The following is a 27755-nucleotide window of genomic DNA, read 5'->3' on the forward strand; positions in this document are numbered from 1 at the left end:
AGCGGATTATATTTGCTTTCAAAAATAAATCTGAAGTATAGGAATTAGATGTTACGTAAAAATGTACCGACAAACGTTTTAGCAGTACATGCATTCTTCCAAGACTTGTACACGTAGTCGTACCCAATAGGAATAAACAATTATATAATCAAGGAAAAAAGACGGTATTGTAAACAAGAAACTTTTTTTTAAAGGTAATATAGCTCCGTGACTCGCCATCATGCCAACAAAACGGGATAACTTGCTTAAGACCAATACAATGTGCGCATCCCAATACATATTTGTGTGAAGGTAACTCTTAGCACTTTCACACTGCGTTCTATTACGATTGTTTCGCATGCATAATGAAGGGCGATGAGGCTAGAGCTTTTTGCTTAAATTTCGGACCGAAAATCGCGGCGTTTGTGCTGCTCGTATTAATTTGCAAACGTTAGCTGCTGACCATTCTTGGAGAGCTTTTAGGGCAGCATTGACTTTATTGTGAAGACCTGTCTTGAATGAATGTATTGTAAACCAGCTTTGGTACCTGCCTATGTGTCACCTGGTAGGTTCTGCTTTCTATAGACGTTTCTTGATGCCTTCTTGAGTCACGGGGGTCATGGTTGCTTCCGTCTACAAGGAGCTTTAGGAGCTCAAAGAGAAACATGTGACTTCCTGTGTTAATGGGATTAGGGTTAAACACCATCGCATTCAGCTCGGGGTCCAAGAAATAAACTATTATATTCTGATCATGCTGTTCAAGTATACATTGGGGAAAATGTGCACTAATACAAGCAGCAGCCGGCGCTTCAACAAGGAAGATCGAGACTCTAACATGACGCGTTTCGCTGGGCACAATACTGTGTGTCACTACATTAATTCAATACTAATCACATAAACGTCTATGGTAATTGTTCTGCAGGAATATTTTTCGAGCTTAGCACTCTAGATTGTCACAATACTTGTAGTAATAACGAAACAGTCGCTAATTCTCTCAAACGTGCACTGCCATGTTTGTCATGATAAAGGCAGTAAACGTTTCATGAAAGCTTATTGCACTTAGTTTACAAACTTTCATTTACCTGCGCAAGATTGTTATACCAATTCTGCTGCCCACAGTATACGAGTAAATTATACTGGAGAATTTATATATAATACCACGAGGGAAAATACCAACAATCGACCACCGAAAGCTATGTTGGTTTACCAAGCAGGAGGTAAGAAATGTTTTATTTTACAAGCACATAAATTTAACACCATGTTTCATGAAAGAAGGGCTGCATAAGTGTAGGCTGGTTGACCAACAGCCCCGCGTTCTGAGTTCCCTGTTTCATGATATTGCCATTCCGTCTGATTGTGTGTCCGTTAGATGAGGTGACAGTGCGCCTCCTCGGGAACTGTACGCGAGCAGGCTTCCACCCCAGGCGAGAAAATCCACCTGCGAAACATGCTTTCTAAAAAAGGTGCCTGGACTTGTAGTGCTACCTTGCGCCTAATTAGATCGAATTTAGAGGGTTTATTTTATTCACCACGAGTTTCCTACAGTTTCCTCACAGGCCGAAAATCGCCTCGCCTGACATTGTCGTGTTCCTTATGCATGCGACTTCCTCCATCGCGCAACAAAAATTACTAGGCAAGCTTCACCACTGCATATCAACCTCAGGAGCTGGCGTAGTGTGAGGTACAAGTTGGAACACTCGTCATGTATGTCGTCCAGCACTGCGCGATAGCATATACAGGCACACACGAGTGCATGATTAAAAATGTTTGCGCTTTAGAATAGACCCAGTTTTCAAAACAAGTACTGGGTCTTTGATCTTTTTTTCTTGGAATGACATCCATAATGGCAATATGGCAGCAAATACAGTGGATTCGAATTTTCACGGTTAAAGTATGCTCAAATTTTCATTTGTGTCATGCTCAGCCTCCAACCTTCTAGCAGGTTCCCTCGCTCTAGAGATCGAACTTATATTTCCTCTAAGTCAATACGCCCTTATCCTGTAGTACGTCTACGGCAGTGCGAAGCTTGCCCAAGTCCCCTTCTTTCTTTTTAATAATCACCTTATTTAATAAGAGCCTGGCGATTCCACGATAACAAATTCAGAACAGGGCTGTATAAATTTCTTGGCGCAAAATTGCCCTTCAATTTATTCCTTGTGGGTGTCGCAGAAGAAGGACACTCCACGCTGGGACACTGATCTTGAATTTTACTATAGGGTCCTGCACAATATACAGTTCAAGCTCATGCTGGCTTAGTTATAAGTAGGGATCGAACAACCTCACACTCGCCAGCATTTACACGAACACCGACCCACCGAGTTGTAGTTATGGTGACAGCTTCCGCTGAGGGAATACATAGGTCAACCTCTCTGCTTAACGTTGCTGATTGCGGACTGTGACCCACCCGTCAGTGTTGACGTACCCACCTGAAATGTTTAGGAATGTGTCAACTTACTGCGTGCAGTGGCAGTGACTCGGCTGCACTCGTGCTCGCTAAGCTCGATCGTCTACCGTTTACATATAAAAGATAAGCAAATCTCAACGCGACTAACCTGACCTGTTTCGGCGGCATTCATGTAAACAGCCTAACTGAAGGGAGAACATGTGTCGACGGTTCAAGCGAGGAAGCTGTTTTATTATATTTTTTGTAGCGCCCCAATTGAAGGTGCACCCACCTGGCGTAATGCAAAGACACGGAATACATTCGAGAGAGCTGTTGCCATGTTTCACGTAACAACGACACTCGCACAACGCAAGGCGTTTCGTATTATCTGAGTCATATAAATTCGGAATTATCACTGCCTCTGAAGTGGACGGGACAAAAATAACGAAGAATGAACGTCAGTTGCCACCTTAATCCGAACAACGTAGCCTTGGCTGCACCATCGAGATGCACTACATTTCCTTATGGACGCAGTTATGAAACTCCATTTAGTACATTTTATGTTTCTCAGTGTTGACCTTTTGAGTAGGCGCACGTGTGTTGTTGTTTTTTTTCTCTTTTCTTTTACCTTGACTCTTATTTCACGTGAATGTAGTAGCAGCATGCGATGCCTTTTGCCCGGTTGAGCTTTACACCTCCCCTCATTTAAATACATCTCACCAGTTTACATGTACTTCCCACACTAGTTGGTATATGACGGTTTTCTGGTTACACATTCTTGAATACACAGATTTCGTGAGCGGTGGCTAGCCTATGCAGTGTGACTAAAATAAGATGACCTTGCGAGTTCAAGGGATGATTGCCTTAGACTAGCGGTCGGGTATTACGCCCCACCAAGATTCTCAACTGCATAGCTCAAAGGACTTACATGCACAATACCCCATATTGTCACTAGTTTCTATATGTCTAGGTAATCTTATGCTAGCACTTACCTGTGTTCCACATGTTAATGCAGCAGCTGGTACTGTTGATGACTGTGCGGGGAATATAGCGCCAGTCACATCAACATGAATGTCTTTCTTACCACGATCCTAGTAGTCTCCTTTAAGGGCAACTGCAACGAAAGTTCAGTTGGGCTAAATTGAGGATAAATTCCTAGTGTATATTCTCAAATTAATGTTGGAAAAGTCGCATGGATGGCAATCGCCTAATTTTGTTATCAGCAGCTATTAAACAGGGCCTATGCAGACGACGCTTGCTGCTGGCGGCAAAGCGGTAGCGATGTGGTTATGGCAATTATTGAAGAGCCGTACGCTACTGTTCACCTTTGAGTTATGCCTAGGCAGCCAGGCTCAGTGCTCGCTCATGATATGCGAGTTGACGGGCGGTTTTTCGGCGCGCGTTCTCCCGGTTGCGCTCATGATTTGATCTGTTACAAGAATGTCGACGCGTTGCGCGGCCGTCGGGTGCGTGAATACGTATTCGAACACGAGTGATGGCCGTGCAGTACACAACACTGAGTAGAGGAAAGCCGAACACAACTTTGCTGTCCCAGATTTGAAAACGCAAATACCGCGGCACAGTAGGCAATTCCGACACCGACCAGCCAACGCGCACAAAGCATGTTACTGCAGTTGACGAAGCTGCACACGCTACAATTTAACATATCAGACACTTACTCATTAAGATCTGCTTGGCAAACGCTTTTTCGGGATGACTTTTAAGTACTATAAGCCGCGATGTCGCACGAAAACCGAAGTTGTATTCAGGGTTGAAGTGCAGTGCGATCATTTCCGGTAGTCCGTCATATTCAAGACATTTCGCGCGTCTCTGCATCGGTCGTGTCGAAGCAGGCGAACGAAAGCCTTTCTCACACTGCACTAGAAACGAGCAGGAACCGCATGCTGCATTTGTAAAGAAGATTAACCCGACGTGGCGGCCAGGCAATGCGGCCCGGCCTGCCCGGCTGTGAGTTACGCACGCCTAATTAGCACCGAGCCAATCTGGACCGGCGGTGCCGAGCCTCAGCTACTTGTCATACTTTACTACAGATGGAGGCAGTTGTGTGACCGGTCGACTAGTCCATCGTTTTCTGCGCGCCAGGCCCGATGAAGACGGATACGTTCTGCCAGAGACGCTGAGATTGCAAAAATTTTGCCCTGCACTTTAAACGTTACCTGCAGCAGTGTGGCGACCAGCTGTTGCCGCAGCGAAAGCGCACAATTGCAGGGCGAGCAAGCGCTTCTTGATTTGTCGAAGGCCTAGACGCAACACGATCGCTTCAGTGAACCGAACTGTATATAGGCCTGCATGCTGCAGGTCCGCCAAGCTAGGGCGCGATGCACCCTGTTGCAGTGGCTCCGGCGCATGATAGGACATGTTCCATTCCCCCGCCAGCCACACTAGAATATAAAGCGTTCAATTTTCGCCGGTTTAGCGTAGCTGCGCCATGCGTGATCGCGTCCGGTTTAAGCCGGACTATATCTGTGTGTTTAGCTCGACCACCTGAATGCGCTCTACTTCGAACGGAGGCAAACCGGATCGAGGCTCTGCCATTGAACGTAGAGAACTAGATAAATAAAACTGCCTGGACACCGAGAATACATTGCAATGACGTTGGCACATCACACGAAGCAGCTCGCAAAGAACATTAACTCTGTGGCTATAGCAGATATGCGGGACATCTTCCCTTATACGTGGAGACGGTATAAAAGAAAGAAGAGCGGACGCCACACGCGCTGGTTTTCTACCGTTCCCAATGCACATTACTTTCGACGACTCGTAATGGCGGCGTTTGTTTTTTCAGTTTTGGTATGAAAAACATCGATTTCTGTGAGCTTTCTGTGAAGCGCCCACTGGCATTTCAAGCGTAAAATGTTCCATAGAGGCTACTGTATGTCTACGTTATCTGAAATGGGGTTTTTTGTGGTTCATAATTTTCTTGCCGTTGGCCTTTAAGACGCGAAAAGTACTTCAAGTTGCAACAAAAAGTTGAAATCGTACTCAAGAGAATCTGGCATCCTAGGGCACAATAACGTATCTGCACCATAATCACCCTTCAGTAATAGTGCTTTATAGTGTTTCGAATACGTAAGACTGCATGAGGCGTAATAACTACTTGTAAACAGAAAAATGTACCCTAGGCCCTGAAAACAATCATAATGTTCACTATCACAGTTACTCGTTACTGATATCAGCCATTTTACACGAAGAAAGGGTATCATACCCATAATAAACAATAGGAGCAGCAGTTTATTATATACGTGTGTACGCGTTTGCGCACACATGTTTTTTGTTCCTGCTGCATGAGGTTTTGTTAGTTTCTTTTCTAATACTTTTTGGCAGAAACGACCCCCCAAGAAATGATGACGCTCAAGTACACGGATCCAGATACTCACCTCTGCAGTGTGTTTGCTCTTTCCTCCGTTGGACAAGAGCTAACTGATGGTATGATGTGAACAAATTGATCACTATACATGTTTTGACAATGAGTTAAAAACACTACTGATTGAACACTATTACCGAGCCATGATTAAGTGCCGAAAACCATATTAAGTTCAGTCATGTTTAATAACGAGGTGAACTCTATTTTCTTCTTTTTCACATTGCGACAATTAACTACAATGCATGGTAGTTCACATTTTCTAGGTTCTCTTTAAGACGGTACGACATTCCGCGATTGTGGCTATCTAGAGTAAGGCAGAACACTATCTGCGGTGCTGTTGTACAAGAAGGATTGTCCATTCATCAATAATTTCTTGAGACAAAGCCTTGAGTCACCGCCCTTTGGCGTATTTGCCAGTTCTTGCAACTCTGGCCTGATTTTTGCTGAACAGTGTTCGCTGTTTCCGAACTTAGTGCCCTGTAGCATTACGGAAGTTTTCAGCACACATTCCTTGTTTATAAATGATGGAAATTTGAGTATCACGGGCCTATTTTTTATCTCTGTATATCGCCGTCAACAGTGAGTTCATTTAATAGCTTCGTGGGCAATATAAAGAGTTATATTACTAGAGAGTGTCGAACTGTGGTATAAGGTTTGTAAACAGGGATGAAGTGCCTCAGAAAGCCTGGGCAACGTTTTGATAGGAGGACATAAATCTTCGCCAAAGGCGGCCTCGTTATCCTCGGCATGCTAGTTTTAAAGGGTCAGTGCATTGACGTCACGTGCGTTCTTCGTCCGTGGCACCTTATCTGAGGCACCTTATCCCTGTTTACAAACTTTATACCACAGTGTGCTATTCCATCTGTCAGCCCCTTTCTTGATTTTAGAAAATGTCGAAGTAAGTCAACGTCTGAGGTGGCAAGCAGTTGTGGTCGATGGAACTAAGGCGATTCTGCTTCAGGGAAAATCAAGGCGAACATTCATTGAGCGCGGAATGCATAGATCGACTTGGGATTAGGTAAGGAACTTGTAAGGAAGAAAGTAGCAGGCTAGGAAGCCCGCAAGGGCTCGAAAAGGAGTGGTTCTCCAAAAGCCCAAGACGACAAAATGAAGCATTCTTTGCCTCTTCTCCCGACTTTAGGGGCGCTGCTGCTGTGGTATTGCTCTCGTGCGCCGCTGGGATTCTTTCAACACTGCGAGATGGCGCTCGCCTCAGTGCATCCCGGCCGGCACCGCCGCGGCAGCGTTTCACATTTTCGGCGCATGGCAGGTGCTGTGCTTGTTTGAGTATGCGACAAAAGTGCAGGTGCTCGGTTGCGGACGTGGAGTGATGGACTGTGATAGCGCGAAAATTACTATAGGCCTGAAGTGAACGCTGTTACCTGGCGTCTCAACAGCGTGCTGGTCACGTATGCAGAGAAGCACGTAAACAAGTGCCCGCAAAATGGTTCCAAAGTGCGCACTCAGTATCAATGACAATCAGGCCCTAAAGGAGCGGCGCTCGGAATAGGAACGTCTTCGCTGCGCAGCGAAACGTGGTGTAGACCATGAATGCATACGTATGTGAGGAATACGAATGCGAGGAAGTGAGAATGCTCAACCGTTTCAGAGGTTATAAAATGTGACGCGCAACAAAGCCTCAAACAAACATGTCGCCCTGTATGTTCTGTGGACTACGCTGACAAACAGCACTGGTACACGCAAGCTAACGTATAACATCAACTCGCCACTCTCGTATTGGACTAAACGGTGAAGAAATTACACATGAGCCGCGAACATCACTACTAATTATCGTTAATCATAACAAACATCATACAAAGTTTGGCCTACATCGATTCACACAGTGCGTAGGATGCACCAATATTTACAGTGTGGCCTTGCTGGACACGTGGCGCGTCACCGTAATCGATGTGCGCAGCTTCCCTCCATAACATTCGACTCATGTAGCCAGCTTCTCAGAACGTCACAATTATCTGGCCCACTATGCGTTGTCTTGTATACCGTGCCGTTTTCTACTCGCCGTTGGCCTTCTCTCTAGCACTAATTTGCACCCATGCAGTGTCAGCACAGTGCTAATCGCCCGAGCAACTAGTTCTCGCAATCGAAAAGGCTATAACTGCTTTGCCAGCGAAATATATAAGGCCCCCCTCACAACATCATTTATTTATTTATTTAATTATGTATTTATTGAAATGAGAGTGGAAGAAATCATAACGCTAACACTTTCAGATACTGGCGCTGGACTTGTGGCGATAGATGGATGCATTGGTCGCATAAATAGCAAAGCACGGACCCCGCACTCACGACTGTCCCTCCGTACCGCCAGTGCGCAACACATGGCGTCTTCGGGTGCGTGCACAACTCGTGTCATCTTCAGGAAATCATTTGCGTCATAAAATTCATTCTTTTACCCTCATGCTTTCACATTACATAGGGCTGAGTTCTGCTCTCAACGCGTCATGCCATCATAAACTGTGTCTGTGCCAGGGTTGAGCCGTTTCCAATTTCACTGTACATTTTTGATGATATCGCCCCTGGCTGCAAAATCTCTGTCTACGAAGCCACCATTATTGCTGTTCGGTCTTATGCTCATGTAGCTATCTTCTGTGATTCAGTACGTCACGGCGCAGCGCTCTTTATGCCGTCTGGGCTGTTCTCCACTGCCGATTTTTACCGCTGCCATTCGCCGTACTCAACCGGAGTGCTGATGTGCCTGTGTAGTGTCTTCTATCCATCTTTCCAATCACTTTCGTTCGAAGTGTCTGCTTGTGGCGTGGCCAGCCACTGGCCTCACGAACTTGACTCTACAGCGACATGAAACATTCCCGATACAGCTTTCTGTTGCTGAATACGTGCTGCATAAAAGGCTGTCTTCGAACGAGAACGAAGCCTCAAAATTGCTTCTTGGCGCGGCAATTTTGCGTGCATTTGGGGGCGTTTTTCACGCCAGAAAAAACAGTGTTAGGTAGCACGTGTTGAGCAACAAAAAGCTGTATTGGGTGTTTTTTTTTTTCATGTCGCTCTACAATTTTCTCATTTACACTTTTCATTTGATTAGAGTATTTGAGAACCTGAATAATTAATTAAGACTTATTATCTAAATAACTATGTTGAAAAGAAATAACTTCAGTATTTCCAATCAACAGCGAAACATTACCTTTGTTCTGTCCAGCTACGTGGCGTTCGTATATTTTTAAACTCTGGCAAAATTTTGCTGGAACAAGCTGTTTAATGACGACAGCGTAACGACGATGCCATGGGGATAATAAGACGCCCATAGGCAGGCGGTGGCGGGACGACTGTGTGAAGAGAATCGCGTTATAACTAGATTACTGCATGGACATAAGCCCGTTGACCAGGCGGGTAAAGCAATCTTTATGGCACGGGAGGTCATGGGCCCATTCATTGATGGACCTGGGTCGAGGATTGAATCACACGTGGCTGCTCTGTATGGATCCAACTTGTAGCACACGAAGCTCACGGGACAAGTTTGAAAAACTGGCTCCTGATTACCTTCATCATCATTAGCTTATAATAAGGCCACAGCAGGACGAATTCCCGTCCCAGCGCCCTACAATTAGCGCTTTCTTGCAGTAGCTGGTGGCAAATTGGGCCTGAAAATTTTCTGGTTCAATCACCCCACCTAGTTTTCTGCCCTTCTCAACTGCGCTTCCATTCCCTTGGCACCCATTCTATAACTCTAAAGGGTCCACCGCCGATCTGCGCAGCGCGTTAGATGGCCTGGCCACTTCCATTTTTACTGTAATTGTCGAGTAGAATATAGGCCATGCGCGTTCGCTCTCCAGTCCACAGCGTTCGATTCCTGTGTCCTAACGTTATGCTTGCAATTTTTCTTTATATTCCTCATTGCGCGGTTGATAAAACCAATGCAACAAAATAGCGCGTGAGTTAATTGGCTATAAATACATATCGTTTACTACTATAGTAACCTTGGTAAAGACGCAGGGCCGGCAATTATTTAAATTTCTTAATATCAGCCCTGCAAAAGTACCTAATCAGACGAGGTGTGCAGATGGCAGTGATTGATAGTGGTGCGGATGTTCCGAAAGTACCAGCCACTTACATGACCAGTTATCTCCCAGTTGCGCCTGGGTGCCCAAGCGTATCCCTCGCTGAGCATTTGGAAGTTCATGGGTGTCTTTCTCGGAGTGCTTTCTCGTTGTGCATGTGATTGGAGGTTTTTGTCGAAGTTCGAAGCGTTGCGTGGCCGTCGGATGCTCGAACACATGCTCGAACATAAGCGATGGCTGTGCAGCACACAACGCCACCGAGAGGAAAGTAGAACAAATCTTTTCTGTTTGAGTTTACTTACTGGGCGCAAGCGTGCATGGCGCCGCAGCAGGCAATCGCGCTAAGGACGAGCCAACGCGCGCAAAGCATGTAAACTTCACATGGCTAAGCAGCACGCGCTGGATTTCGTAAGCACATTCTTTTAGTTGTGCTGGTCACCAAACACTTTTTCGACACCACTACATGTACTATAGGCCGCGATGGCGCATCCAAAAGCAAACGTGATTTGTATTCCTGGCCTGTATTGTCGACCGATCATTTCCAGTGGTGCTTCAACTTTGAGATGTTTTGCGCGTCCGTTCACTGGACGCGTCTGAGACACAGAAAGCCTTTCGGAAAAAGCTCTAGAAACGCTGTCAGCAGGAACCTAAGGCTGCATTTCTCACAAAGGAGAAAGCGACATGGCGGCAACAGTGTAGATGAGGCGGAAAACTATGCCGGGATGCGATGTCGCCACAGCGAAATTGGTGAAACGTTACCACGGCTGCAGCCCGATCATGACTTTACGCCCACTTTGCGCCGCGCCTCAGTTACTTGTAATAGCTTACTACAGATGGCGGTACTTGCCTGCTTGGTGGACTAGGTCTAAAGTAGCTAATATTAAAGGTATCGATATAGTTCCACGTTTCACGCGTACCATGAAGCGGCCGGCACGCTGTTTGTTTGAAAGAAGTTTATCAACGCCTTTGCGTCAAAGGCATTCATTGAAGGCCAGTGCAGACCGAGTGGTCCACACGTAGTGCTCTAAGTCGGCGTCAACGCGGCCCCAGTCAGCCCAGTGCCACATGGACAGTCACCCACGTCGGCGTGAACGAGGTTCGTTGAATAAGGGCACGTGCGTACAGATTACCATAATCAATGATCCAAGTTTGTCCGATGGTAGGTTTCGAACCCTGTTACCTCAGAGCAGCCAGGTTGATGCGGTTCGACTATGCACTACCGAGTGACCCAGGTAAGGGGATAAGCAATTGGATACAAACATAGGTAGTTGACCCAAACAAGGGCATGAAGTACCCTAAGAATGATGCGGCATGAAAAATAAAATATCGGTCGTTCCGGCGGCTGTGCTACACAGTGAAACAGTTTCATTACTTTGCGACAAAAAGATCGACTGTATTTCTTGCAAGAGGTGTTATTTTTTCGGTTTGGTCTTGTTCACATCGCCATGGGTTGGTGTCAAGTACTCATAATCTTCTCTAGTGACCCCAGCAGCTGCTCGACGAGCTTAATTGTGAACAAATGGTAGCAGTTTGGGCTTTTCGAAAATCGCAACATTTCTTGCTTCTGCGAACCTGCCTAGCATTAGATCTTGGACAAACCGCTTAGGCTTTTGGGTGCCCATGAGTTGACTAACCCCCATATTCGACAACGTTCCTCCACTCAACACTCCACCTCGACACAAGAAAGTCGATAGCGCACCCATCGACAGGAGTGGTCCCTGCGCTTCTTATCATCCACGACAACACGTGAAAGGTGCCACATCTTTATTAATCGATGGGATGCGCTGTGCTGAACAAGGTGGAGTGGAGAAAGAGGTTGGAATCGGGATGGTTTGAAAATACGAGGGTAAATCAACTCCGAGTCAAAAGCTAAACTTAGCAGCGGCCAGCTACCGACCTTCTTACAGTACCGTAGCGTAAAATTTTATTTAGGACATTATAATGACGTTCTTTATTTAGTTACTGCTCCTGCCCAGGTCACAGACATTCGATACTGCTTCACCGCAATCGCAACCAGAAAACATGCTTTTGGAAGACGATAGAACGCGCATTTTTTTTTCAGAGTGCGAAAGCCGTAGTTTACGGAAAGGTAAGAACAAAGGGTATCATAGGTTCTTTTTTTTTCTAATTGGGATTTCACGTGCCAAAACCACTACCTGATTATGAGGCACGCCGTAGTGGGGGACTCCGGAAATTTGGACAACCTGGGGTTCTTAACGTGCAACTGAATCTACGTACACGGGTGTTTTCGCATTTCGCGCCCATCGAATTGGCGCCGCCGTGCCCGTGATTCGACCCCGCGACCTCGTGCTTAGCAGCCCAACACCGTAGCCACTAAGCAACCAGGGCAGGTGGTTTTATAGGTTTTATGCCGTTACAACGCGACTTACTTAATAGAGCACTTTCAGACAAACGGTTCCAATTGATAGAAATCGCGGGTGCTATAACGTAAAGCCATTCCATACTTTTATACTCCACTTCTGCAATCAGCCCTCCACGATTGGTCAAAAATTTTCCAGGTAACCCCCACTTCTCTTGTCTGTCACGAGACATCAGAAAAACCGATAGAGTTCCTCATCTGATATGAAGTATATACCCAGATCATGCATAATTATACCGAGCAGCAGATAAAGTAATTCTTTATTATTCTACGCCTCTTTCGCCATCAGCCCACCGCAATCGGTGAAAAGTTTTCCGTGTGCGCCCACTTCACCTGTCACGCGACGTCTCAAAACAGCGAAAACTCATCGCGTCAGTGTGACGTGTACGCAGTTATGCTGCATTAACATGCCGGACAAAAGTGAATTTATTTCTACATAGCCGGAGATTGCCCCGTTTTCCAAAATGAGGAGAAGATGGCTGCGCGCAATCGATCTGGCACTTGCTACTCGGAACTGCAAGGGAGAATATATATAGATATTTTTAGTACTGTAAACAATTTTTGCATGGTAGTATTACGTTGCCAAGCACTTTTTTCATATAGATGACGTCGTTCTACCAATTGTTCTTCGCTGACGATCTCCTTTAGCTGCATTATTGCGTTTATGTTGCATGTCGCCACGATTTTCTAGCAGACACTGTAATGGCGTATGCGTATATTTCTTATTGGTACAGTGAAAAAATTTTGCGTGGTAGTATTACTTTGTCGAGCACTTTTTTCGTGTACATGACGTCGTTCTTCCATTTTTTCTTCGCTGAGGATCTGCTTTAGGTGCATTATTACGTTTACGTTGCACGTCGCTACGATTTTCAACCAGACACCGAAACCTGAACAAGAAGAGGGCCAGTCGCAGACACTGGCACCGCCATCATCATCTGCTAATCCACTTTCACTACGCTATCCCGGCCCCACCAAAACCCTCTCCAGCATGCTGCTCGCTTCTGTTCAGCCAATTAGATAAGAAAAAAGCTGTAAAGTAAGGCGATCATATTCATTTTAAAGCAAACAAAAGTTACCTCCTGTACACGAGCAGAGGGTTTCATTGGCCTATTATAACAACGCTGCGAGTCACCGCTCCATGCGTGCGTCGGCGGTAGCGTAAGTTTCCGTCAGGAGACTGGAATAAAGACAGATTGAAAAAAAAATTTTAAGTTATACGACCCCGGCAAAGGTAACAATCAGTCACCCGTAATTGACTTGAATAACTAGTAACAAAAAGCACACCGACGATTGCGATAATCCTTAATGCGCAATTTCAGCGCAGCTCTATACGTGTTTACATTTCGCGATTATTGGCATGCGCAGACACTCCGTCTCGTACGGCACGTTGAAAACTGAGCGAAGTGTGGCGCGACTGCCTCGCTAATCGAAAGATCGCGAGAGGCAGTGCATGGGTTACCCGTGTCCGCAATTCACAGTAGCCTCCACAGACAGAACTGCGCTCATACAGCGCTTTGTTTCCATATATGGTATCGGTGGAGGTACTCGCGCATGCCTTGTCGATGGCGTCGTCTGTGAACAGATGATGCGCGCTACCCCGCTGCCATCTCGTAGCGATCGTCACCGCAAACGACGTCTTGCGCCGGACTACGCTTTTCTTTTCACGCTTTTGCCGTACGGTCCCCCTCCACTTTCCTCCTCGCGCTCTCTTTACTATCGCCGTCTTTTACCTCCCGCTACGCTCCACTTTCGCTCTTTCATTCTTCGCTGTGCTCGTTCACGCGGTTACTCCGAAGGACGCCGACGCTAAGCACAGGAACGGATGCATAACAGCTGCGCTCTTAAATGTGAGCGCCAGAAAAATGTGCAGTAGCGAATGCCGACTCCTAGTTGAGGATCGGGGTTAAGTTAGAACCCATTAAATTATTTCATCATCCTCATCATCATCATGTGTCTACTTTTATGTCGGTCCACCACAGGACGAAGGTATCTCATAGCGATCGCCAGCTACCCCCTGCCTTATTCTACTACCCCTTCCAACTTGCACGTGCAAGTTTCCTAGTTTCATCATTTTTAGCCTGTTTTATGTCAATGGCAGGACGAAGGCCTCTCCCTGCTATCTCCAAATACCCCTATCCTGCGTAACCCGATTGCCCCTGTACTGTGTTAACCTAATTTGACCACCCCACCTATATTTCAGCCGTCCTTGACTGTGTTTTCCTTCTCTTGGCATCCATTCTGTAACTCTAATGATCCGCCGTTTATTTATCCTACACATTATGCCCTGCCAAGCTCTATTTTTGTTCTTAATGTCAATAAGAATACCAGCTATTCCGTTTCCTCTCTTTGCGTGTTCCTTGCTCTCCAGCTTCTTTGTCAACCTCCAAGTTTCTGCCCCATATGCTAGTAGAGGTAGAATGATTTGATTGTCCACTTTTCAATGATAGTGGCAAGCTTGAAGTCAGGATCTGTCGACGTCTGCCGTATGCACACCAATCCATTCTTATTTTTCAGTAAATTTTGTTGTCATGATCAGCCTCCCCTGTGAGTAATTAACCTAGGTAAACGTACGACTTCAATGACTCTAAATGGTGACACGCGATCCTGAAAACTTGTTCCCTTGCCAGGCTATTGAGCATTATCTTTGTCTTCTCATTTCAAAACGCAACCTCAATTTCTGACCCACCAGACTGGTGCTTGTGAGCCCTTGGGATCTTCTCAGTAACTTTGATGGCCCACCGGCTATCTGCTTCGCGTAGCCTACCCAGCCCTATTTTAATTTTAATATCTTGCGCATACTTTTTCAACTTGCACATAAATATCCGTACACAAGCAATATCGTAGTTCACGTCGATTCGAATCGGCTCCCGTCACCGCTACTCTACGCCTTTAAACGATCGGCTCAGCAGCGGAAGGCTGTTGTCCATGAACCAGCACTGCGGGTCAGTGTTCTCTTGTCAAAACAAAACTGCAAGACAGTTTTCACGCCAAGCTTATAATAAGTACATGTGGATAATAGTCAGCCTCCATGAGTGCAAATAATAACTGCACTTTACCACAAGAATACGGTCAGAGCGCTTAGACATAAGGCTCTTTTGGGGTTAACATGCACTTCATAACATTTTATTCAAGCGAAGTTCCTTATGTCCCGTTCCTGCGGCGAGCGTCAGCGGCGGCGGTAGCGGCTCCATCGAGCGAACGAGCGCAACAGTGAAATATGAGAGAACGCGGTACAGCAGGTGTAAGGCGCGAGCCGCGAACGGATCCGCCCGACCACTCGATGCGTACTCGTATCTGATCTCAGCCGGACCGCTCGTTTCGTACTATCGTCTGCTCACGTCAGCTCTCGCTCCCGCTTGTTTGGTTCGTTAGCTTTCGTTTTGTATGCACCTGTTTCGATTGTCATGGTTTGCGATTGTTTTGTAATCTGGTTGTAAGCGCGACGCGAATTGTGTAGTACCTCGAGGAAGCTAAGTGGCACCAGCGATTACACTGCAACCTTCGACGAGTAACGCATAAACGGCGACGAACTTGACCAGCAGGTCTGAATGCCAGCGATTGACGACTCTGCTACGTGTCCATCTCAAATTCTTTGCGTCAATATATCGCGAAAAGAAAACACGTATAGAGCTGAGCTAAAATTTAGCCTTAGGGAGTATCGTAATCGTCAGAGAGAGAGAGAGAGAGAAGAAACTTTATTAATGAATGGCCGGCAGTTTCGTTGTGGTGGCCTCAGGGGGCGGCTCCAAGTCCTTGGACTCGGGCCCCATCTTTGGCTTGCCGGACGGCCCAGAGCTGGTCTGCCAACTCTGAACTTTTGAGAGCCGCCTCCCAGCGGTGGCGACGCCGATGGAGAAGGTGATCGTCAGTGATTTTTTTTTTTCGGAATAAATGACATGACCTTGAAAGCGGAGAAATAATTTAAAGCCCGCAAACACTATGCCAGTTCAGATAAGCATTCGTTTTGGTGTTTCTGTGCGTCCGGCTGACCAAATTCTAACTATTTTGATTTCGAGAGTTTCGTAGCGGGAAATATTTTATATTGGTTCAAAATAATTATATTTCTGGAGTTTATCGCGCCTATTTTCATACCAATCCCAGCTAAAATATGAATGCATATAAAAAGAGCTGGATACTGATTGATAATATATGTTATATTTTTACCAGATTTTCAGAACTGCGAAATGCACATAAGAGACAGTGGCGTTGAAAGTGGGCCAACACCAAGTTGCCATAATTACTTCAAGGAAAAATGTTCTGGCACTGAATATCGCCCGTACAGCTCTCACTGCAAGAATAAAGGTAACGAGGATATCCCCACTCAGTAAAAAAGTGCAGTGAACAAATGACCACCGAAAGAAGACCGATCATGGACTGTTGTAAGCTTCAGTCCCCGAAATTGTCATCCCTAATTGTATGCTTGTATCTCATGTTTAAATAACCAGATAGAAAAAGGCGAAAGTATTGAAAATTAGTTAATAAAGTGAAAGCGAACATATGCAGTGCAAGAATAAATGTTCTTTCTTTGTTTGCAGAGCTTTGAAATTTTTCTGTTACAGATAGCAACCTTTTTGTCCAAATCACTTACGTTTTATTTGAAATCACGAAGGGGGCCTACAGATGGCACAGCACACTTTGGCAAAGGGTTTAGAAGAACAGGCATAATGTGCCTCAGAAAGATTGGCCAACATTTTTTTAGAGGGGCCCACCTTTGCGAAAAGTGGCCTTTCGTGGGTTACCTTTGAATGGTTAGTAGGGTGATATCTTGTGCGCTCGTTGTCGGTGGCGGCTGACTGCAAAGGAAGGTACTGAGAAAGAATGGGCGCAGTAATCTAGCGTTTCTAGACATCGTTGCAAGCAGGGCGAGTCAGCTCCAATGTTGCCGAACAGGAGTTGGTCATCTGCTGAGAGAGCGTCACTGATATATTCGTCGCTGATCCTCATTTCTAAGCTTCACCCGTGAAGCTTGAACGCTATAAAGCAGGAAGTGAAAGGAATCGTAGGTATTCGGATAAAATATAGGCATTTTGAAATAACTTGCTTTGGTTTGAAAATTCTTCTAAGTCACAGGAGGAACATTGTAACGCAAGGCGCACTCAGCAACTACGCTGTTCAGACAGAAGTAACTTGGACATTTCTTTGTCTCATTTATTCCTATGAGCCGGATAAAAGCTGGTGACCACAACCGGCCATCGCTCCTGCCCTCAGCGACGCCGCGTACTACCGGCGTGAGCAGCTGCAGGAGGTATATTGAAAAATTTTGGAAGCCCTTGTATGATGGCGATGGTGTGGCAAGCCGTATCATGCAAGAATGGTGTGAATGGTATGACAATATTCGGATGACGACGGTGGAGGGACAACAATGGGATAATGACTATGAATGCATGTCGACGACACTATGAAATGACGGAGAAACGTGGCAATACCACGAGAAATGCAGCATGGCGACTACCGCATGACCATAATGGGAATGAAATTTCTGAAATCGTGATGATGGTGAAACGACAGCACCGCGACAACAGTTTTCTGAAAACTGAATGACGGCGATCGAGTGACGACTGATTGATCACGAAAGTGGCTGACGAAGTTGGGTTGACTTTCATGCAAAGACCACCACATTAACTAGACCGCGTGCGCATGTTAAGGTCACCATATAGCAAACAACGTAGCCCAGTGAGTTGGGGTAAGATGTGACAGCGTGGTGACGACGGCATGACGAGAGTCGGATGGCGAAGCTTGAATGACGACTATTCAGTGATCGTGACGCCATCGCAACGAGGACATAGCAGCGGCCCGAGGTAATATGCAGCTTGGGTCACTGGGTTGGCCTTAGAAGCGACGCCTTGACGACGACAGCGTCGCTAGATTTGAAGGAGAAACTGAAATGATTTCTATGCGAAAACCACGCTGCATAACTACCAGGACAGACATAGCCACCATAGCTTTCAAACAGCGGCACTGAGTCTTCGTAAGAGGTGATGACATGACGACAACATGACGAGAGTAAGATGAAGCAACTGGGATTATAGCAATGCAGATTATGACTGCACCATGACCTCATGGATCTGGTCCATGCTTAGGCACGTACCCAGGAATTCTTTTCGTGGGTGGGGGCCAGCCCAAGGTAACCTTTCTATGAAAATGAGGGGGTGGGCACCTTTAATAGTACAAACGTGTATAATGCCTACCGTTTGCCATAAAGACGCGTAATCCCGCAAAAAAGAAAGGAAATAAGGTGTAGGTGACAGGTACGCCTGTGAGATGCACTCCACGTTACTTGAAAAACGGAGAACCACTTTAAATGGACTAGCGCAGGAAAGAAGCGCTGGAAGAACACTGCCAAAAACAACCAAACAAGCGAGTCTAAAATACATATTTCTAATAGCGTTCTTGAATTAGGTGGGGAAGAATTAAAGAGAAATATATATTTTCGGCACAATCACACTTATTTTGAATCGCTCGTTTACTGCTCTACCATGTGCCGAAACCGACTCGTATTGTTATTTGGGAAGGTACCTAACGATGCGTTGCCGCCGGTCCGTATAATCACGTAGAGCACCGGATGCTACGGTTCTAGACGTACTGCGCTCGCCGCAGCAGGTTACAAAAAAAAAAAAATAAGGAAACCATAAGCACAGCAGAGAGATGGCTATGTCAGGCGGCTCGACTGTTAACTATAGAAGCGTCATTCAATACACACGGAATCATTCTCCATTTCCGGAAGGCGTTTTCTCTACTTCCTTTTTAAATAAAAAGGTGTTGATCCCTAAATATTTTCACAAACATGGGTTAACTTTGTTAATTTTTGCTTTTCCTTTCTTTACGCTCTCTCCTTTAAGAGATCTCGTACTTTCTGAACTCCTTGTGACTCTTGTTTCTAGTTATCGATTAGCACAAAAAGTGCTGTACAATTATTGAAAAGCCAGACGAGGTAACGAGTGACATTCATATTGCTCATGGGTTTAATGGTTATTGTAGGGTTTGAAGACGGTCGCTGTTTCGCATTATTTTATTTTCCACATTTCTAACGAATATCACGGGTATACGTTTCCAAGGATCTGCCAGCGTCACGGCGAGCCGTCACTCGCAGAAGCAATGAGGCAAAAGGAAAAGTTTAACGCAGCGGGCTCTTTCTCCTGCCGCAACTCGTTCCAAGAGCATACAGACCAGCTAACTATAAACTGAATACCTTTCCTGGTCCCTGGATGAGTCTCACCAAAGAACGTTGAACTAACGAAGGAACAGCGAGGCGCGTGAGCGTTGCATTAGATGGTGACAACTGAGTGCATCTCGAATTATTCGCGCAGGCACCGATTATAGAAAACTGGCCCTCACATCACAGAAGATGCCGATGACTACCGCCATCCAAAAGGAGTGAAAGAGGCAGCAAAATTTGACCGCCGAATAGCTGTCAAGTCTCAAGCTTCATTTGGTGGCGGTTCAAGAATGTGTGTGAGGAGTAGTGGAGCGGACAAGGGGGGGTGGAGGTACGCCACATTATTTTGAAGAGGGGGGAGGGGGGGGGGGGGCGAACCCCTCTCGGGCAACCCCTTCGCCACGTGCCTGCCTAAACTACTAGGTTGCTCGGGATACTCGGTTGACGTAAGAGGCTAAATAGGCAGATCATCATCAGGGTCATGATCAACATGATCCTAATCACATGTCTACTGCAGGACTAATGCCTGTCTGCGCGATCTCCAATTACCGCTATCTTGCGCCCGTAAATTTCTTCATTTTATTATCCCGCCTAATTTTCTGTCATCCTCGACTATGCTTCCTTTTCCTTGGCACCCATTTTGTAAGCCTCATCGTCCGCCGGTTATCTGCCCAATGCATTACATGGTCTACGACGCTGTATTTCTTTCTCTTAATGTTAACTAGAATATCGGCTATCGGACATTGCTCTCTGATCCACACCGCTAACTTCCTGTAGCTCTATAGGCTCAAAATGTCTCATTAAGCGAATAATTATAATCGCCATAATGACTGAGCACTGCGCCACATCTGGATATTTGGCCCATTCTGCCAGCGGATTGTACTATTTACAAAATATTCCACAACTGAAGGTGCTTCTTGCAAATTTGTAGCCTAAATAAGATTAAAAGTAAATGTTGGAATATTGGAGACGCAAATTATTTCTGATAAATTTGGAGGTCGGCAAACCGTTATGAGCATACTTCATAAAACGTCATTTTTTAGACTTCAATATTTTGACTCATACATATCGAGGCATCCTAATCCTCATGCATTATTATGAGGGCCAATAAACATACGTGAAATATGAGGAGATCGTCTTGCCTTTTGGATTAAATTCTACATAAAATATTGTGAAGAATTTCTAAGATGCTACAGTAATATACTTAGATATGTTTCAACTAGATTCTGTGTTTGGTTCGTTTTCTGACGTGTGACATCTCATGCGCATAACAAATAATAAATATGCATACATATCTTGTACCCTGCAAAGGCGTCTGCGTCCGCACGCGTTTCATGCCTGGCGACACTACGTACCCGAGCACATGAGGGTTGCACCCTCCCGCGTCCCGCCGTGCGCGGCTTAGCCACGTCTGGAGAAAGGGGCATCCTTGCGGTTGAGCCGGTGCTGGGTGTTTGAACCTTTAAGGGACTCTGGCGGAGGTAACACACCTCTTTGGACTCTGCTTCACGTAGACGGTACCTCGAGACTACCACACCTGGAGGAAATCAGCATTCGCCTTTTCCTGTCCTCCTCTCCAATCTTCGTCTTTAGCTTACTTTCGATCTGTCCTGTCATCTCTTGTCATCCTTTTACTTCCACTTTTTCCAGGCAGCAAGGCTTAACACATCTGGTTATAATAGTGGCATACAGCTGGTGCATGTAGGACCTGTCTTTTCACGATCCTGCAGCATACCCTGGTTGGGCTCCATGGTAGGTCACTGACGGTGCTGGCGCTGCTGCCGAAAAATCTGCATACATCTATTGCATGTTCTTTTGTCCAAAAACCTGACCGCTCTCTAATGAGGGGCGCACGGATGAAACTTTCAACTTCCTAATGAAACCCGTAGACACATTTCCCAAGTACCATGTGCTACATAGCCAACATGAAACGAATATTGTCCGTACGATATCTCAATTTGTTGTTGCAAAATGGCTTATAGACGCGACCGGCTCAGGTTGCCATGTAACCAAGATGGAATGTGGAGACCTTCTTCTGGAAGTACGCGACAAGCACCAGTACACCAAGCTGTCCAAACTTGTAAGCTCAGTGGGCCAACATAGGTAAATGAACACTATGCGTGGTACTATCTGTAATGACGACCTGCTTGAACTAAGTGAAATAACTTTTAGATGGATGGCAAAGCCAGATCGTGGTCAAAGTGCAAAGAATCAAGTAAAGACGCGACGACAAAGAAATTCCATTAAAGCACGTTATCATTACATTTGGAACAACCAACCTTCATGATTAAATTGAGACGGGATACTGTAAGCTTTGTGTACGACCGTACGTTCCTAATCCCCGCTGATACTTCAAGTGTCAGCGTTTTTGGCATGGGTCTGATAGCAAACGAGGGCATGCTACTGATGCAATATGATCATCTGAAGACCATTCCTCAGGTCTCTGCATTTCCGCAACCAAGTGCGCTAACTGGGACGGAGACCAGCCCGTCCATTTGCGATTGTGCTCCTCAAGGAAGAAGGAAAAAGAAATAATTGAACTCATCATCATCATCATCTTCTGCTTCATCATCATCATCATCAGCCTGACTACACCCACTGCAGGGCAAAGACCTCTCCCATACTTGCTAATTGCGGCCATGTTGTCCCTGCAAACTTCTTAATCTCATCCGCCCATCTATCTTTCTGCCGCCCCCTGCTACGCTTCCCTTCTCTTGGAATCCAGTCTGTAACCTTTAATGACCATCGGTTACCTTCCCTCCTCATTACATGCTCTGCCCATGCCCATTTATTTTTCTTGATTTCAATCAAGATGTCATTAACTCGCGTTGGTTCCCTCATCCAATCTCCTGTCTTCTTATCCTTAACGTTACACCCATCGCTCTTTTTTCCATGGGTCGTTGCGTCATCTTCTATTTAAGTAGAACCCTTTTCGTGCGCCTCCAGGTTTCTGCCCCGTAAGAGCGTACTGGTAAGACAAAGCGTTTATATACTTTTCTCTTCAGGGATAATGGCAACCTGCTGTTCAGGATCTGAGAAAGCCTGCCAAACGCACCACAGCCCATTCTTATTCTTCTGATTTTTTCAGTCTCATGATCCCGATCCGCGGTCACTTCCTGCCTGAAGCAGATTTTTCCCTTACCACTTCTAGTGCCTCGCTACATATCGTCAACTGCTGTTCTCTTCCGAGACTGTTAAACATTATCTTAGTTTTGTGCAGATTAATTTTTAGACCCATCCTTCTGCTTCGCCTGTCCAGGTAAGTCAGCATGCATTGCAATTGGTCCCCTGAGTTACTAAGCAAGGCAATATCTTCAGCGAATAGCAAGTTGCTTAGGTATTCTCCATCAACTTTTATCCCCAATTCTTCCCACTCCAGGTCTCTGAATACCTCCTGTAAACATGCTGTGAATAGCATTGGAGAGATCGTATCTCCCGACCTGATGGCCTTCTTTATTTTCATCTCGTTGCTTTATTTATGGAGTACTATGGTGGCTTCGGAGCCGCTATAGGTAAATCTGAGTATTTTTACAGGTGGATTGTCTACACTGTGGGTCCGTAATGCGTGCATGACTGCAGAGGTTTCGACTGAATCAAACGCTTTCTTGTGATCAATGAAAGCGATATATAAGAGTTGGTTATATTCCGCACATTTCGCTATCACGTGATTGATAGTGTGAATGTGATCTATTGTACTCAACGTAAAGCCAAGCATCTCATTTCCAGAAGGGCGCAAAGGTTTTTCTGTGCATAATCAACCGAATTCGTCCAATAGTGACTTGACGTACCCGGGGCTGCGCCACATCCTCCTGCGGCCAACTGCGTCGCACGGATTATGAAGGCGGTAACGCCACCAGCCCCCCTTGCAGGAGGAGCCACAGCTCTTCCGTCCCCTTGCCATGAAGGGTGAGCAGACCTCCCGGCCTGCTGGTCCCAGGGTCATTGCTAGTGGAGACAGTCCCGAAAAAACCCCGAGCGTTGCCACCGTGCGGGCCTCAGGCAGAGCCTCTGAAGAGGCGATGGATGTAACAAACACTACTCCGGTGTCTCAGACGCCGAACGAACGGCGTAGCTCCGTGGAGCGCGCCATGAAAAAAGAAAAATCCCGTATCACGGGGTCTGGAAAGGTCTCGTGAGCTAACCTGATTTCTCTTGACACACACCCTAAAGCACTTCCAATATGGCCACACAAATATTGTATTGGAATGTGAGAGGTCTAATACACAGTATTGATGACATTAAGGAACTCCTAGACATGTTTAATCCAAGGTTGCTGTGTGTGAAAGAACACGCCTCAATCCTTCGCACACTACCTTGCTGAGACAGTATTCCGTTCAACCTCAAAGACGAGCACAACGCTTTCGCCTCGTCAGGCAGTGATGCTAGAATAGTTCATAAGCGTGTCGCCGGCCAATATATACAACTAGAAACTCCATTGAGGCAGTTGCAGCCAAAGTAGTGCTTTTTGGTACGCTTCTGACCGTTATCTTCTTATAGATCCCGCCCAGCTATCAACTTTCCAAAACAGAAATGCGCAACTTCCGGAGGCCTACATTGTCGTTGGGGACCTAAATGCACCCAATAGCTTGTGGGTTGACCCTTGAGAGCGCGCCTGATAGAAAGTTTCTTGTTTTGCACAGATGCAGGTTTGTTAATAAGAAATAATCGACATTTTTCAGCGTCGCAAATAAGACACTCTTATACATAGAGCTGGGCACTGCATAAAGTACAATCGTGTGATACTTGTAATGGAAGGTTGTTAAAAATGCACACGGAAGTGATCATTTTCCGATAGTATTAAAATCAACCAATGGGGACGAATGCTCCCCACTTCTGCCCCAGTGTAAAGTCGACTTACCGGACTGGCAGCGACACAGAGAGCTGACATGTTTGTCTCGGGATGACATTCGTATGGCTACTATTTAGCAGCTTTTATTCTCAATGCAGCGTTGATATGTATGCCACAAGCAAATGGGTCTCCTAAACGACGTGTTCCCTGGTGGAACGATGAATGTAGGGAAGCACGAACAAGACAAAATAAGGCTTGCAATCACCTCCGCGACTCTACCACCACAGAAAACCTCATTATCTTTGATAAAATAAAGTAGGAAGGTAGAAGAACGTCCCGCTTTGCCAAAAGAGAAAGCTGGAAAAAATACATCTCCGGCATTAATTATTTTACAGACGAAAGAAAAGCCAGGAACAGAGTAAACAAAACAAAAGGCCAAGAAAGTCAACCTCTGCCACTAGTAAACACACAAGTATACACACTTGAGCACCGGGCTGATTGTTTAGAAGCACATTTGAAGGACATTTCCAGTACTTCCCATTACGCACATAAATTTCTAACATATGAGTGTCAAGCAGAGCGACAGCCCCTGAGTCGCAGAGTAACAGGCAATGAAGCATACAAACGCCCATTTAGCATGACAGAGTTCCAGGCTTCAATGAATTGCTGTAACAAGTCCGCTGCAGGAAGTGACAGAATACTCACAGAACACTACTCTCACTCTTTAACTCCATGTTCTTTGCCAGTTACATTCCGTTCGCCTGGAAAGAAGCAATTGTAATACCTTTTCTCAAAGGGGGCAGGGACCTTTCTTCGGCCAATAGTTACACGCACATCGCTCTGACAAGTTGCATGTGCGAACTCTTTGGGAAAGCGATTAACCGCAACCTCATACATTTTCTTGAAAGCTACAACATAATCGATCCCTTACAGGACGGTTTCACGGAAGGTAGATCCACACTCGATCACCTTGTCCGCATGGAGACGAATATCCGTGATGCCTTTGTACACAACCAGTTTTCCTTGTCAGTATTTTTAGACGTGGAGAAGGCACACGACAAAACAAGGCGTTTTAGAATTCTTAGGGACCTGGCTGTAATGGGAGTTCGAGGCAACTTGAACGTAATTCAGAGTTACCTCTCCTATCGCACGCTCCCTGTTAGAGTTGCTAACGTTCTGGTACCTTCTTTGACGCAGGAGGCTGGTGTTCCACAAGGTGGTGTTCTGAGCGGCACTCTATTATTCTCAATATGAACTCGATCCAGACTGTCATACCACGTGCTATGTTTTATTCCGTATACGTGGATGACATCCAGTTATGGTACAAATCATGTAATCTAACTATCGTCAGGCGACAAGTACAGCTTGGTTTAAATAAGATGTCTAAGTGGTCGGATGAGAACGGTTTCGATCTAAACCCCCAAAAAAGTACGTGTGTCCTTTTCTCCAACAAGAGAGGTGTGCTACCAGACCTCGTTATATATCTTCATGGAGAACGACTATTTGTGAGCTCAGAACATAAATTCTTAGGTATTACTTCAGACAACAAACTAACCTTTATATCCCATCTGATGTACCTTAATGTCAAACGCCTAAAGACTATGAACTTGTTGAATCTCCTGTCACGGACATCATGGGGAAACGACATGAGATGCCTCCTTAGCCTATACAAAAGCCTTATACGGTCACGTCTCGACTACGGAGTCATAGTGTATAATTATGCTGCGTCTATGGCTTTGAAAATGTAAGATCCTATCCACCACTTGGGTATCCGCCTTGCTACAGGCGCCTTCCGAACAAGTCCTGTAGAAGGCCTGTACGTTGAACGTAACGAATGATCTCTACACTTCCAAAGGACATATTTTCGCTTCTCCTATGCCTTGAAGGTACAATCAGATGTAGATCATCCGTGCCATTCAATTACTTGACATGGGCCAGGCTGTTCAATAACCACCCAGCCACCAGGCCTCCTCTGTCGCTCCGATTGGAAGCACTGTCAGAAAAAACAGGCATCCTTCTTTTAGAGAATGGCTCCTACTCGGCTTCCACCGCCCTGGGAATGACAGGCTGTCCTACGTGACATCTCTTTCTTAGAAATAACAAAACGAGCACCTGAGGCACATATACACTCGCATTTTCTTGAGCTTAAGGAGAAATATTCCTGTGCTGAATTTTACAGACATGCTTCGAAATCTCCTACTGGTGTTGCTTACGCAGGTCTGGGACCCGCATTTTCAACATCTGGGGCACTAAACACACAAACCAGTATCTTTACAGCGGAAGCATACGCTGTACTCTCGGATATACAACACATAAGGCTCACAAATGTCCCTAAGACTACTGTCTTCATGTACTTATTAGTTGTAGTGAGACCCCTAATTAGTCTAGCAAAACACAGCAACTCTGTTTAGAAGGAATAATACAGCTTGTCGCGCTCCGCAAAATTGTTTTTGCTAAACAGATGTCTTAGACTAGCACCGCCAAACACAAAACTACTAGCATATAACACATTTGTCAGATCTGTATTAGAGTATGCTAACGTTGTTTCATTTTACCAAAGAACTCGTTAACAAACTAGAAGCAATTGAAGGGAAGGCACTAAGATATATTTACAACAAACATAGGTTAACAGACTCACCCACAGAATTGCTAAAACACGCCGGTATACTGACCTTACAAAAACGAGCCAAGCTTGCACGATTAAAAATTATCTATCCACTTATTCATAATGAATTGAAAATAGACAGTTCCAAATACATATCTTTAGCACAACCATGACTCATCCGACATAAACATTCGCTATCATTAAACGAACACCCATTTCATACGGAAAGCCATAAGCATTCATTTTTCCCTTTAATGACACGTGAATGGAGTAAGCTGGACCCTGCTATTACAAGCAGCCCATCGTTAACTACTTTTTCGACATTAGCCGAAAATGAATTGCGTGCTTCACAATTATGACGTACCCGTGTGACCATTTATTTTTCTGCCATTTTATTTCATTATATTGTGTACATAATCACAACTTCTTTAACGACACCTTAAACATATCTTATGGATCACTACCTTGTGTATACCTCACTTTTATACCTTGTATTACTTGCCATTACTGAGTACTATTGTTTATTTATGCAAATTGTTTACTTCTTTTCGTGTTGTAATTATTGCTTACCACCATTGGTATTTGACAGACTACCTCATTACCCCTTGTTACTCTTAAAACTAATGCTATGTGTTATTGTGTAATTTATGCCTACCATTTTGTTCACCTTTGTAAATTTTCTACCTTTTTGATGACATCTTGTTTTTTTCGTAACATTACTACAGTGTATTGCGTCACTTTGCAGCCTACTACATTGTCTGCCTCTGCTAATTGCATGTCTATTATGTGTAATCTCAATATTGCGCTAATTATTATTGTTACATTGCAAGATAACTATGTATGCCCTTCCTGTTATGGTCCCTGATGGGATTGACAGTAGGAATAAAAAAATATGTGCAACCAAGTGATTCTCTTATGCTGCGTACCTGGCCACAAGGGTATAAAAGGCAACGTAGCTGCTGATGAAAACGCTACATCAGTGAGTTTTAGGGACACATATGGAAATATCCCCATTCCGGTCACTGACCTAAAGCCTTATCTTCGCCG

General features: G+C 45.3%; 1 long non-coding RNA gene across 1 annotated transcript; it reads left to right on the top strand.

The window, feature by feature from the left end:
• Positions 1–1104: 1104 nt before the first annotated feature.
• LOC129388358 (uncharacterized) lies at positions 1105–16673 on the top strand. The gene is made up of 3 exons (XR_008615321.2): positions 1105–1196; positions 5708–5809; positions 16326–16673. It is a non-coding gene; the product is annotated as an uncharacterized lncRNA (long non-coding RNA).
• The last annotated feature ends 11082 nt before the right edge of the window (positions 16674–27755 follow it).

Source organism: Dermacentor andersoni, chromosome 10 (assembly GCF_023375885.2).
Source record: "Dermacentor andersoni chromosome 10, qqDerAnde1_hic_scaffold, whole genome shotgun sequence".
Lineage (NCBI taxonomy): Eukaryota > Metazoa > Arthropoda > Arachnida > Ixodida > Ixodidae > Dermacentor > Dermacentor andersoni.